The sequence below is a fragment of the Neofelis nebulosa genome, chromosome X, assembly GCF_028018385.1.
Source record: "Neofelis nebulosa isolate mNeoNeb1 chromosome X, mNeoNeb1.pri, whole genome shotgun sequence".
NCBI lineage: Eukaryota > Metazoa > Chordata > Mammalia > Carnivora > Felidae > Neofelis > Neofelis nebulosa.
The window spans coordinates 97,895,268-97,908,428 of NC_080800.1; the positions used below are offsets into that span (position 1 = coordinate 97,895,268).

The following is a 13,161-nucleotide window of genomic DNA, read 5'->3' on the forward strand; positions in this document are numbered from 1 at the left end:
AGAAAACCTCGGCACTTGAAAAGATTTTCTTTTTTTCCAGCCTACTAGAAGAAACAGACGTATAAAGCACTGCTTTATACGCAGCAATAAAAACGCCTGTAGGATATCCAAATAAATGAACACAGATTTTATTTTTACGTCATCGCTACACCCAGTGCGGGGTTTGAACTCACAGCCCGGAGATCAAAGGTCACATGATCCGCCGCCGACTGAGCCAGCCAGGCACCCCAGGGCTTGCAGACTTTAAGAGAAGATTGGGAGTTGGGTTTTGGACACGTTGAACTCCAGTGACCTTTTGTCCATCAGAGTGGAGGGGAGGTGGTCAGTGGATATGTGGCTCTGAATTGCCTAAGAGAGGTCAGGGCTGGAAATATACATTTGAGGTCGTTAGCAGATGGGTGGTATTTAAAGCCTTGAGAGCAAATGAGATCACCATAGGAGTAAACTCAGACAGGAGCGCTTGGCTGGCTCCGTTGGTAGACTCTTGATCTTGGGGTTGTGAGTTGGAACCCCACATTGGGTGTAGAGATTACTTGAAACTAAAATCTTCCAAAAAAATAGGGGGGGGGTAGTAAATTCAGACGGAAAAAGATCTAAGGACTGAGCCCCGGGACAGACCAATGCCAAGAGGTCAGGGGGGAGCGGGAGGAGCTGGCAGAAGAAACTGAAAGGACAAGTCGGGAGAAATGAATGAAAACCAGCAGCGCGTGTGCGTCCTGGAAGCCGAGAGGAGAAAATGCCTCAAGGAAGCGGGAGTAATCGATTATGTCAAACGTCACGCACAGGTCACCGGATTTAGCACAAGGGAAGTAATTAGTCACCTTGATAACGGCGGTTTTAGCGGAATAGCCAGGGCGACTTCGACTTCTCCAGGGTCGGGGGGAGCCTTGTTTTAGCCGAGGAAGAGAAAGTAACCAGAGGAGGGAGTGAGTTCAAGAGAAAGATTCCAGAGGGGGGTCTAGAAGTAACATCTTGGCAGGCCTCTAGGAGAGACACAGTAAAGGGAGGGGCAGGAGGGACGGGGGCACTGCGGGAGTCAGGTCCCTGCGTAGAAGGGGGTGGAATCGAGCGCACACACAGAGGAAGCAGGTACTACCGCCAGAAATGCGAAGAGGTGTTTGGCTTTTATGAAAAGAGCTGCTACCGAACTATACCGTAGGGTCCTTCAGCAAAGCGACGTGGTCTCACGCAAACTTCTGGAAAGCAGGGGATACCTTTTGCTTTAGGCCGCTTCGGTTTACAAAAGGTTTCAAGGCAACACTATGCTTTCAGACAGTGGGGGGAACCTGAATACGGATGTATTCAAATGGTTTCTAGTAGTAGGATTTGGACGCACCCAAATATCTATCACATTGATTTTTTTCTTTTTTTTAAATACCGTGTATTGGGGCACCTGGCTGGCTCAGTCGGTCAAGCGTTCAAGTGCGGCTCAGGTCATGATCTCGCGGTTCGTGAGTTCGAGCCCTGCGTCGGGCTCTCTGCTGTCAGCACACAGCCGGCTTCGGATCCTCTGCCTCCCCCTCTCTCTGCCCCTCCCCTACTCTTGTGCTGTCTTTCTCTCCCTCTCCCTCTTTCTCTCTCTCTCTCAAAATAAATAAACCTTTTCCAAAAAGTTACTCAGGCGATACTTTCAGGCGGATAATTTAAGCGGAAACAGCAAGCTGCAAATCACATGGAAAAGATGATGTTGTTGTTGTTGTTTTAACAGAACAAGCCTTTTGATTTGTTTATCACTCAACAACCCTTCGTGGTTTTTTTTTTTTTTTTATTTCACTTTCTGACTCTGTGCTTTTGCCTTCGACACTTTCACCACGATTTTCTGCTCCTCGGTAAGGAAAGCATGTTTGATCCTGTCACGAACACACTTAGCACACGCAGAACCACCATAGGTCCTGCTGACGTGTGTTTTCGTCATAGGCAACCTCATAAGAACCTCAGGTCTCCCAGCACGAACTCCTCGAAGTCAGCCTGGGCACATACCACATGCTTTTTGGTGCCTTCTCACCCTTCTTGGTATAAAGGTAGACGATTCTGTTCCCAGGGGTTTGGGACAGCCTCGTTTTGTTAAGGGCTGTAGCGAACGATAGCCTACGACAGGTTGCCAAATGCTGGACCATTCTGAATGCCTACAGATGTCGTCCCCTGATCTTTTTTTTTTTTTTTTAAGAAGCAGGAGGGAGGATATTAAAGTATCAAGACCCGATGACAGCGGTTTCCTAAGGGCGGTGGGAATGGGGCAGGAAAGGGGGTCAGAAGGCTCTTAATTTTTACTCTATGCAGTTCTAAGTGACTTAGTTTCTACAACAGACATTTCTTTATTTTTTTTTTAAAGTTTTTACTTCTTTATTTATTTGAGAGAGACAGAGACAGCGCAAGTCCGGGAGGTGCACAGAGAGAAGGAGAGAGAGAATCCCAAGCAGGCTCCTCGCTGCCAATGTAGAGCCCGACGAGACTCGAAGTCATGAGATCATGACCTGAGCCAAAATCGGGAGTCGGATGCTTAACCAACTGAGCCACCCAGACGCCCCTACAACAGACATTTCTTAATTTTGTAGTAATTTGTATTTGTTTTTTTTAAATGTTTATTGATTTTGAGAGAGGGAGCATGAGCACGGGGGGGGGGGGTGCAGAGAGAAAGGGAGACAGAGAACCCCAAGCAGGCTCCAAGCTCAGCGCGGGCCCAAAAGCAGGGCTTGATCTCACGAACCGTGAGATCACGACCTGAGCCGAAACCAAGAGTCGGGCGCTTAACGGACTGAGCCCCCCGGGCGCCCCACAACCTGCTTTCCTGTAAACGTTTGGACAAAGTGGACCACAAGCAGTTTACAAAGGAGTCGTCAGTGATTCATTCAGTCGGTCACATGTTCATTTCTCCCTTCATGCAGCAAATATGTCTCAAGTTCGCGCTAGGCACCGGATACACCAAGATGCCCTTGGTGATGGACAGACACTGCTCCGAGGCAGCTCACTCATCCGGGCGGTTGCTAAAGCCAGCAGTCGCAGCCTGAAGTGACTGAACCACAGGAGCAGCTGATACGGCCCGAATCAATTGTGCATCATTAACCGCCACGAACAAAACAGGAAGTGAATGCCTGTCCCAAGAATGTCCCAAAGTAGAAGAGAACAGGACAGAAGCAGACATTTTTTTCAGTTTTTTAAATTTTATTTTTAATTTATTCAAGTAATCTCTACACCCAACGTGGGGCTCGAACTCACGACCCCTGAGATCAAAAGCCACATACTCCACCGACTGAGCCTGGCGGGCGTCCCCAGAAAGAGAACTTTTGAATCTAATGATGGGGCGCCTGGGTGGCTCAGTCGGTTGAGCGTCTGACTTCGGCTCAGGTCATGAGCTCACAGTCCGTGAGTTCGAGCCCCGCGTCGGGCTCTGCGCTGACAGCTCAGAGCGTAGAGCCTGCTCCGGATTCTGTGTCTCCTTTTCTCTCCACTCCTCCCCCACTCACACTCTGTCTCTCTCTGTCTCTCAAAAATAGGTAAATGTTAAATAAAAGAGCAAGCCACATTGGAAAAATCCAAGAAAGCAGCGTAGGCTGCCAAGAACCTGAATAGCAGGTCAAGTCAAAGCCCTCAGGAGGAAATGTAGGTGTGAACGAGACGAGTTGATCTGGGGCCCTACCAGATCCCAAGAACCCGAGGCAAGATCCAGGCTGAGCCAAGAATTTGGTGCTGTGTCTCCTCTCAGTTTGCCTGCCCCCATCTCTCTGAGCTGCTGAATTCCCTCCTCACGTTGCCCTTTCTGTCCTCCCACATCCTTTGGACTCAACGTGTGGTGTTGGCTTTCCTATTAAAACCTCGGCTCTTCTGCCCATAGCGCCTGGCTCTCGGCCCCAGGCTGCCGGAAAGTCCTGACACAACCCAGCCCCTGGAACCCTGCTACCCAGAAGTCAAGCCTATGGCCAGCACTCCCCCACCCCACTTGGTCCTAGTCCCTATGGTGGGGGGAGACCAGGACCCAGATACGGGCATGAGGACCTCACTTAAAGGACCCTTGGCAAGGCCCTGTCCGAGCGGCTCTCCCTTCCCGATACTGCTTCTCTTGGCAATACTTGTGACACTTGGCAGGTATGTTTTTCGGTGCAAATTCTCAGCTTGGTGTTCTGGACTAGCAATCAATCCCCTGCAAGTGTAGATAGGGCAATTCTGACCCTAGACCCAAACGCCCCTGGGGAAGCCAACAAGACAAAGTCTCTGAACCTTCAAATCTGAGAAACAGACGCCAGACCATTTCAGAAACAGACCCTAGGCCCCTGGGACGCCCTGTTCATACAGCCAGCTGGTTTCTTTCTTTACCACCTCATCATAGCCACAGGCAGAGTCCCAGGGATGATCCTGACACGTAAGACCCTCTCTGGGAAGGCAGGCTTAAGGAGGGCCTCCGGGAGAGCCGCTGGGTGTGCCGCGGAATAAAGGGTGTGCGAGCATATGGCAGTGAGGAGGGGCCGTTGGAAGATGCAGGGTGGCAAAGTAGTTAAGACTGTGGGTTCTGCCTGCGTTTGTGTCTCAGCCCGGCCACTTACAAACGGCGAGACTCGGGCAAGTTCATTAACCTCTCTGAGGCTCAGTTTCCTCATTTGTAAAACGGGATCACAGTAGCGTTTATGGCTACGTTATGCGAATGGAACGGGTAGTACCACGGAAAACATAGCACAGTGGCTCGCACAGAGGGAGCACTGAGTAAATGTCACCTGTTTCTAGAGGAGAGAGTAAGGCTAAGGAGGTTCCGACAGGGAGGAAAAGAGAAATGAAAGAGAGGTGACAAAGGCTCAAATAGACTTGGCCTAATTAATTCTCACTATTGCCCTAAGGCCAACCTTGAGCGTTTTAGGCACGTATGCAGAAACGCATTTGCGTGCTTTGTACATTACCCCGTCATTGCTGATTTCCAGCCCCAACTCTCTCCTTGTCTAGTTGCATGACCTTGGGCCAGTCTCCTGATTGTTCTAGGCCTCAGTTTCTCCAAATGGAAAACTAAACGGCTATTGTCGGAAAATGTTACGGTCGCCCATACTTTAACATTCTGGTTCTATCTTATGTTCTTGCCTTTCTCTCTGGGCAAGTGTTATGGGTTGAATTGTATCCCCCGAAAAGATGTGCTGAAGACCTAATGCCCGGTACCTGTGAACGTGACCTCATTTGGAAATAATTACAGATGGAATCGCGTTAAGAGGAGGTCATCAGGGCTGGCCCTAATCTAATAGGAGAAGTGTCCTTATAAAAAGAGTAGAAGACAGACAGAAACACACAGGGAAACATTTAGCCGTGGAAAATAGGTCAACAGGCCCATAAATTAAGTGCCGCATTCCATTTTTACACTCATAATCATGCTTCTAGAAACAACTGTCTTAAGCATCAAATAGTGTTCACGTGCAGATAGGGTGACCAAAAATACTTTTAAATATCATCAACTAAAAATAGAACTACCCTACGACCCGCAATTGCACTACTAGGCATTTATCCACGGGATACAGGTGTGCTGTTTCGAAGGGACACATGCGCCCCCATGTTTATAGCAGCACTATCAGCAATAGGCAAAGTATGGAAAGAGCCCAAATGTCCATCGATGGATGAATGGATAAAGAAGATGTGGTCTATATGTGTGTATACACACACACACACACACACACACACACACACAATGAGTATTATTCGGCACTCAAAAAGAATGAAATCTTGCCATTTGCAACTACGTGGATGGAACTGGAGGGTATTATGTGAAGTGAAATTAGTCAGAGAAAGACAAAAATAATATGACTTCACTCGTATGAGGACTTGAAGAGACAAAACAGATGAACATAAGGGAAGGGAAACAAAAATAATATAAAAACAGGGAGGGGGACAAAACAAAAGAGACTCTTAAATATGGAAAACACACTGAGGGTTACTGGAGGGGGTGTGGGAGGGGGGATGGGCTACGTGGGTAAGGGGCACTAAGGAATCTACTCCTGAAATCATTGTTGCACTATATGCTGACTAATTTGGATGTAAATCTTTAAAAATAAAAAATAAAATTTTAAAAAATCACCAAAAGAACTTGATATACCTTTCAAACTATGCATATCTGTACCATGAAGTAACATTTCTACCTTGAAATTTTCCCAAACTGAGAAAATACCCTATAACAGATTCTCTAGTCTCCTTTTTCTGACTTCTGGGGCAACGACAGCTATTTAAAGCCTTATGAGACATTCCTAAGTGTTTTATAGCAGCCTGCAAAATTTAACTTCTACTCTTTATTCATAAAAGAAACTTTCTAATAGACGCTAATGAATTTTGTATTTAAACAGTAGTATGTATATAAAATCATGCTGTTTCTCGGATTTCGATTGATGAGCTCAAAGTAAAGCTACCAGTTGGTAAATATAATGCATTTAATCCTTTCGTGCAATACAGAACCCACACCAGGGCATCTGGGAGGCAGGCTTAGTCCATATGCTTTTTTCTGACATAGTACTAACAGCAACCAAAAATTGTAACCCCAAGGAAAGCATAAAGTTTAGAGTGCCTTAAATTTTAATGTTTCCAATAAAATGACTTAATATATATGCCTTTGTTGGGACGCCTGGGTGGTTCAGTCGGTTAAGCGTCCGACTTCGGCTCAGGTCATGATCTCACAGTCCGTGAGTTCGAGCCCCGCGTCAGGCTCCGTGCTGACAGCTCAGAGCCTGGAGCCTGCTTCGGATTCTGTGTCTCCCCACTCTCTGCCCCTTCCCTGTTCACACTCTGTCTCTCTCTCTCTCCCTCTCTCTCAGCCCATCCCCTGCCCATACTCTCTCTCAAAAAAAAAAAAATAATAATAATGAATATGCTTAAAAATTAAAAAATAAAATAAAATCTTTAATATGTATATGTATTTAATAAAAAAGAAAAGAAAAGAAAGAAAGAAAGAAAGAAAGAAAGAAAGAAAGAAAGAAAGACAGACACGGGGGAAGACAGCCATGTGATGATACAAGAAAATGTGGAAGCAATGCATCTACAAGCCAAGGAACACCAGCCACTACGAGCAAACAATGGAAGCAGAGAGAGAGAGAGAGAGAAAGGAAGGTTTCTTCCCTAAAGGTTTTCAAGGAAGCAAGGCCCTGCTGACACCTTAATGTCAGACTTCCAGCCTCCAAAACCGTAAGAGAATAAATTTCCGTTGCTTTCAGCCACCCAGCTAGTTGTATTTGTCACAGCAGCCCTGCGAAACGAATTCAGAAAGTTTTCTCCAAGTCATGTCTATCTTCTGCTACCAAACTGTGATTTCTGCGGGTCCTGGCTGTTTCCGTATCTCCGTTTCCAATTAAAGAAAGCCTCCGCACAGCATTCTAAATTCCTGATTTAGTAATTTCATTAAATGATAGAAATTAATGCACGATAGACCCGATATTCAGAAAATGTAAATTGCCAGAAGATTGTTATAGCAACATCCATACTAATTATTGTGTCTTAAGAAAGGCCATGCATGTTTAGCAACTAATTAGAATCATACAATCAGAAGAATAAAGAGTACTTCCTCGGGGACATTAAATAAATAAATAACTACAATATTTTCATTAGGTAGTTGGCAATGTTCCTTGGAACCTATTTGAGTGTTAGAAATTGATGTACAAATGAAATGGTTTTATGGCTTAGATTTGATATTTAGAAGGGACTCAGGCCATTAGAGAAAACTGTTTGAAAACGTACCATGCGTTTGAAAAATGCCATGAGGTTTGTGATGTTATGTGAACAAAATCAACTGTAACTCATTTCAAATCTTGAAGAATGTTTTAGAGACTCATTTCCATATTCTTATAAGACCTGAAAAATTCTCAAAAGTTCAGAGAGAGGTTGATTTAAAAATGCACCAATGCAGGGGTGCCTGGGTGGCTCGGTCGGTTAAGCGTCCGACTTCGGCTCGGGTCACGATCTCACAGTCCGTGAGTTCGGGCCCCACGTCAGGCTCTGTGCTGACAGCTCGGAGCCTGGAGCCTGCTTCCGATTCTGCGTCTCCCTCTCTCTCTGCCCCTCCCCTGCTCATGCCCTGTTTCTCTCTCTCTCTTCAAAATAAATAAATAAAGATACTTAAAAAAATTTTTTTACAAATGCACCAATTCCTAGATCAGGGCTTGCCATCTATATAACCCACAAGCCAAATTCATCCCACCACTGGTTTCAGCCCATGAGTTAAGAATGGTTTCTTTAGGGGCACCTGGGTGGCTCAGTCGGTTGAGCGTCCGACTCTTGGTTTCAGCTCAAGTCATGATCTCCTGGTTCATGGTATTGAGCCCCGTGTTGGGTTCTGTCCTGACAGGGTAGGGCCTGCTTGGGATTCTCTCTCTCTCTCTCTCTCTCTCCCCCTCTCTCTCTGCCCCTCCTCTGCTCACTCTCTATCCCTCTCCATCTCAAAATAAATAAACACTTTAAAAAAAAAAAGAATTTTTTTAGATACTCTAATTTTTGAAAATATATATATATATATTTTTAAAATTATATATATATTTTTTTTAAATTATATATATATATATATATATATATATATATATATATATTTTATTAAGCCAACTCTATGCCCAACATGGGGCTCAAAGTCACAACCCTGAGATCAAGAGTCACATGCTCTACCGACTAAGCCAGCCAGGTACCTCTCTAATTTTTTGATACTTTATTCTTTGTTGAAGTATAGTCGACACACCATGTGACATTAGTATCAGGTGGACAACGTCGTGATGCAAAAAAAACTCTATATGTTTTGCTGTGCTCACCACAAGTGTAACTACCACCTGTCCCCATACAATGTTATTCCAATACCGTTGACTATATTCCCTGTGCTGTACCTTTGATCCCCGAGAATGGTTTTTACATATTTAAATGATTGGGAAAAACTCAAAAATCAGGGCGCCTGGGGGGGGGGGGGGCGGGGCTCAGTCAGCTGAGCGTTCAACTCGATTTCAGCTCAGGTCACGATCTCGCCGTGCCGACGGCACGGAGCCTGCTTGGGATTCTCTCTCTATCGCCCTCTCTCTCTGTCCCTCCTGTGCTCTCTCTCTCTCTCCCCCAAAGTAAATAAACTTAAAAACAGATAAAGCATAAAATAAAATAATTTTTTTAATAAAAATTTCTAAGCAGCAAAACAGACGCAGTCGAAGCCCCCATTGCACCCTTCTCTAATCCCATGCCACTCCCTTCCCGCTCCAGAGGCTAACCGCTACCCTGTGACCACCTGTTCCATCGACAACATATGGCCCAGTTTATCACGTCTTCAGCTTCCCATAAATGGAACTATACGCCACGTATTCCGCAATTTGGATCTTTTGCTCTGTGTACTTATGAGACTCATCCACACTGATGTGTGTAGTTATAACGTATTCATTTTTACCGCTCTATAGTGTTCCATTGTATGAATAGGCCGTGGTTTATTTGTCTGTTCGACTGGTGATCTACATTTGCGTTATACCCGGCTGTTTGCTATTAAAATGATGCTGCTCTGAATATCCTCGAGGAGCCTCTTGGCTCAAATATGAAAATTTGGCTCTTGTGTGTTCACCTGGGAGTAGAGGTTCTGGGTCTTGGGGTATGTGCATGCTTTTATTTATTGGATATTACCAAATCCTCCTCCAAAATGGTTGTGCCAACTTATACTCCAACCAACAGTGAACAGAGTTCCTTTTTCCTCCATCCTTCCCAACAATTGGCATTATCAGACTTTTAATTTTTGCCAATCTCTCGAGTGTGAAGTGGTGCTTCCTTATTGTTTAATTTTGCAATTTCTTGATTGCAAATGGTATTAAATATTTTTCCATATTTTTATTGTCCCTTCAGGTTTGTGCTTTTGTGAACTGCCCATTCATAGCCCTGATCGATTTTCCTATTGAGCCGTTTGTTCAAATATTTCTCTTTTTTAATGTTTATTTATTTTGAAAGAGAGAGAGAGAGAGCATGCACGAGTGGGGAAAGGGCAGAGAAAGAGAGGGAGAAACAGAATCCCAAACAGACTCCACACCGTGAGCGTGGAGCTCGACGCAAGGTTCGATCCCACAAACCGTGAGTGAGATCATGACCTGAGCCGAAATCGAGAGTTGGGCGCTCAACCGACTGAGCCACCCAAGCACCTCATTTATTCAAATATTTCTAATTGATCTGTAGTTCTTTACATACCCTGGATACTAGGCCTTCATCATTTATATTCATCTGATAAATATTTACTAGGATATGCCATGTGCTAGACATCGGTTGAGGGCCAAGAAATATGGCAGCCAACAGAACAAAGTCCCTGTGCTCAAGGAGCTTGAAGTCGAGTGGAGAGGTGGGTAGTAAATAAATGAGCAAATAGACGTAGAATATCAGGTCGTAGTAAGTGGTACATAGGCAAAACAGATGGTGAAGTGATGGAGGTGTTATTTTCAAAAGGGAGGTCAGGAAGTCCTCTCTGAGGAGGAGACACCTGGACGGAGACATGACTGAATTGAAAGAAAGAGCCAAACGTGCGTTTGAATGAAGACTGTTCCAGGCAGAGGAAGACCAGATTGCCAAGGGTCTGAAGGTAGGAGCCAGGACATCACAAATACCTTTCGCTGGTCTGTGGTCTGTGTTTTCATTTTGTTCATGGTTTATTTACTTGTACGCAAATTGTACATTTTCAGTGTAGTAACACTTATCCAGCTGACGCTTACGGTTCATCTATTGACATTTTGTTTAAGACATCCTTCCTTCCCACAAGATCATAAAGATACAGCGTGGGGTCAGGGTGTAATTCTGGCTTGGGTTTTGTTTTTCCACGTAGATAACCAACGGTTCCAGCAACGTGTATTAAGTAATTCCTCCTCTCCACCCTGGTCATGTATCAAGTTTCCATGCATGCGCGGGTCTGTTTCTGGGCTTGCTGTGTGGTGACACTGGTCTATTTCTTTTTCTCTGCACTGTCTTAATTACTACCACTTCTGAAACGTGTTGACATCCGCTAGGGTATAGAGTGCCGCTTCAGTATCGCCTTGGCTATTCTCGGTCCTATTTAGAGAGACTTGGTATGATTACTTATTAAGTTTCCCTCCACATGAACATGTCTCATCCGTCCGTTAACTTCGGCTTTCTCTAATGTCATTCAGTAAAGGTTTGCGCTCTTCTGCATACAGGTCTTACACATCTGTTGTTAGATTTGTCCTTGGGGGACTTTCAGTGTTTGCTCCTACTGTAAGCTCTGATTATGGCACTACTGACTTTTTCGTGCAGCTCTTACATCCTCAAACATTGCTAACCGTTGCGAATTTGTCAGTATTTGTATATTCTCTTGTATGTAGGCAAGCATGCCATCTGCTAAGAGCCCCTTCTGTTTCTCCCTTCTCAATCCTGACTTTTTATTTACTCTCCTTTCTTTGCTATACTGATGGTGACTTCTAGTGCAACACTGAATAGACGTGATCGTTTCGTTCCTTGATTATTGTGGTGATTTAATAGATTTTTCTTTTTAAAAAAATTTTTTTTAATGTTTATTTTTGACAGAGAGAGAGAGAGAGAGAGACAGCATGAGCGGGGGAGGGGCAGAGAGAGGGGGAGGCACAGAATCCGAAACAGGCTCCAGGCTCTGAGCGGTCAGCACAGAGCCCGACGCGGGGCTCAAGCTCGCGGACCGCGAGATCGTGACCTGAGCCGAAGTCAGACGCTCAACCGACTGAGCCCCTCAGGCGCCCCTAATAGATTTTTCTACTGTTAAAACATTCCTATTACAGAGATACATACAACTTGGCCCTAATGTATTCTTACACGTTATCGTTTCTGATGGCTCGTTTCACTTGGTTTGGCATGACAGTTACGTTAGCCTTGATAAAACGAGTTGAAAGGGATTTACTGCAACAGTTTATATAGTATTGAGATTATCTGTTCCCTGAATGTTTGATGAGCTCATCTGTACAGCCAGCTCTCTAGGGGATCCATGGTGAGTTGCATATTTGCTTGTCGGCTGGTTGGTTGGTTGGTAGATTGTACCCACTGCTTCAATTTCATTAACAATCATAAGTCAGCTCAGCTCTCCCATTTCTTCTTGAGTCAGTTTTGCTAAATTGTAGTTTCGTATAAAATGAATCATTTCGAGGGCACCTGGGTGGCTCCGTCAGTGAAGCGTCCGACTCTTGACTTCAGCTCAGGTCATGATCTCCCGGTTCGTGAGTTCAAGCCCCGCATCGGGCTCTTTGCTGAGAGCGAGGAGCCCCTTTGGGATTCTCTCTCTCCCTCGCTCTCCCTGCCCCTTCCCCAGGTGCACCCCCGCATGTGCTTTTCTCTCAAGCTAAATAAACTTGAAAAAAAAAAATACAATTTGTCAGTATATGTGGTAGAACTTGTAAGTTTCATGTGTTTACACTTTCACTGCGAGTTTGTTGAATTTCTTCCTATCATCTTGATTTGTGCTTTCTGCTTACCCTACTTTTCTTTTTTTCCTTTGTTTGCTATTTCTTGGTGCTTGTGGTATTAGTGTTATCTTCAATCTATGGCACGGGGACATGGAGCAGAGGAGTCTTTATTTGTTTTTACAGGAATCTTTTTAATCCCCATGTACATTTTGTACGTGTTAGTTTAACTGAAACAAGATCATATTATCCATGAATTCACTTGACTCGGCACAGTAAATGTGTATTTCTTTTTTTTTTTTTAACATTTATTTATTTTTGAGAGACAGAGAGAGGCAGAGCATGAGCAGGGGAGGAGGAGAGAGAAAGAGAGAGAGATACAGAATCCGAAGAAGGCTCCTGGCTCTGAGCCGTTTGTTAGCACAGAGACCGACACGGGGCTCGAACTGACGAACTGCGAGACCGTGACCTGAGCTGAAGCCGGAAGCTCAACCGACTGAGCCCCCCAGGCGCCCCAGTAAATGTGTACTTCTTTCAGGATACTTTGCATCCTGCCTCTGCCACCAACTGTCACAATAAGGTGTCAATATATGTCCTAAATATTAATGTCTTACTTGATGTCAATATATGTATTAAATATTAATATCTTACTTTCTGGCTTAAAAAAATGAATATATATTCTAACATTTTTATACCCCTCCTCAAAAGGATTAGTGTTATGGGTTGAATTTTACACATACCCCCCACAAAGATATGTTGAAGTCCTAGCCCTATAGCTCAGGATATGACCTTGCTGGGAGAGAGAGTCTTTACAGAGGTAATCAGGCTAAAATGAGGTCAT

General features: G+C 44.7%; 1 pseudogene; it reads right to left on the reverse strand.

The window, feature by feature from the left end:
• Positions 1-1,400: 1,400 nt before the first annotated feature.
• Positions 1,401-2,447, reverse strand: LOC131502610 (large ribosomal subunit protein eL34-like; annotated as a pseudogene).
• Positions 2,448-13,161: the final 10,714 nt, after the last annotated feature.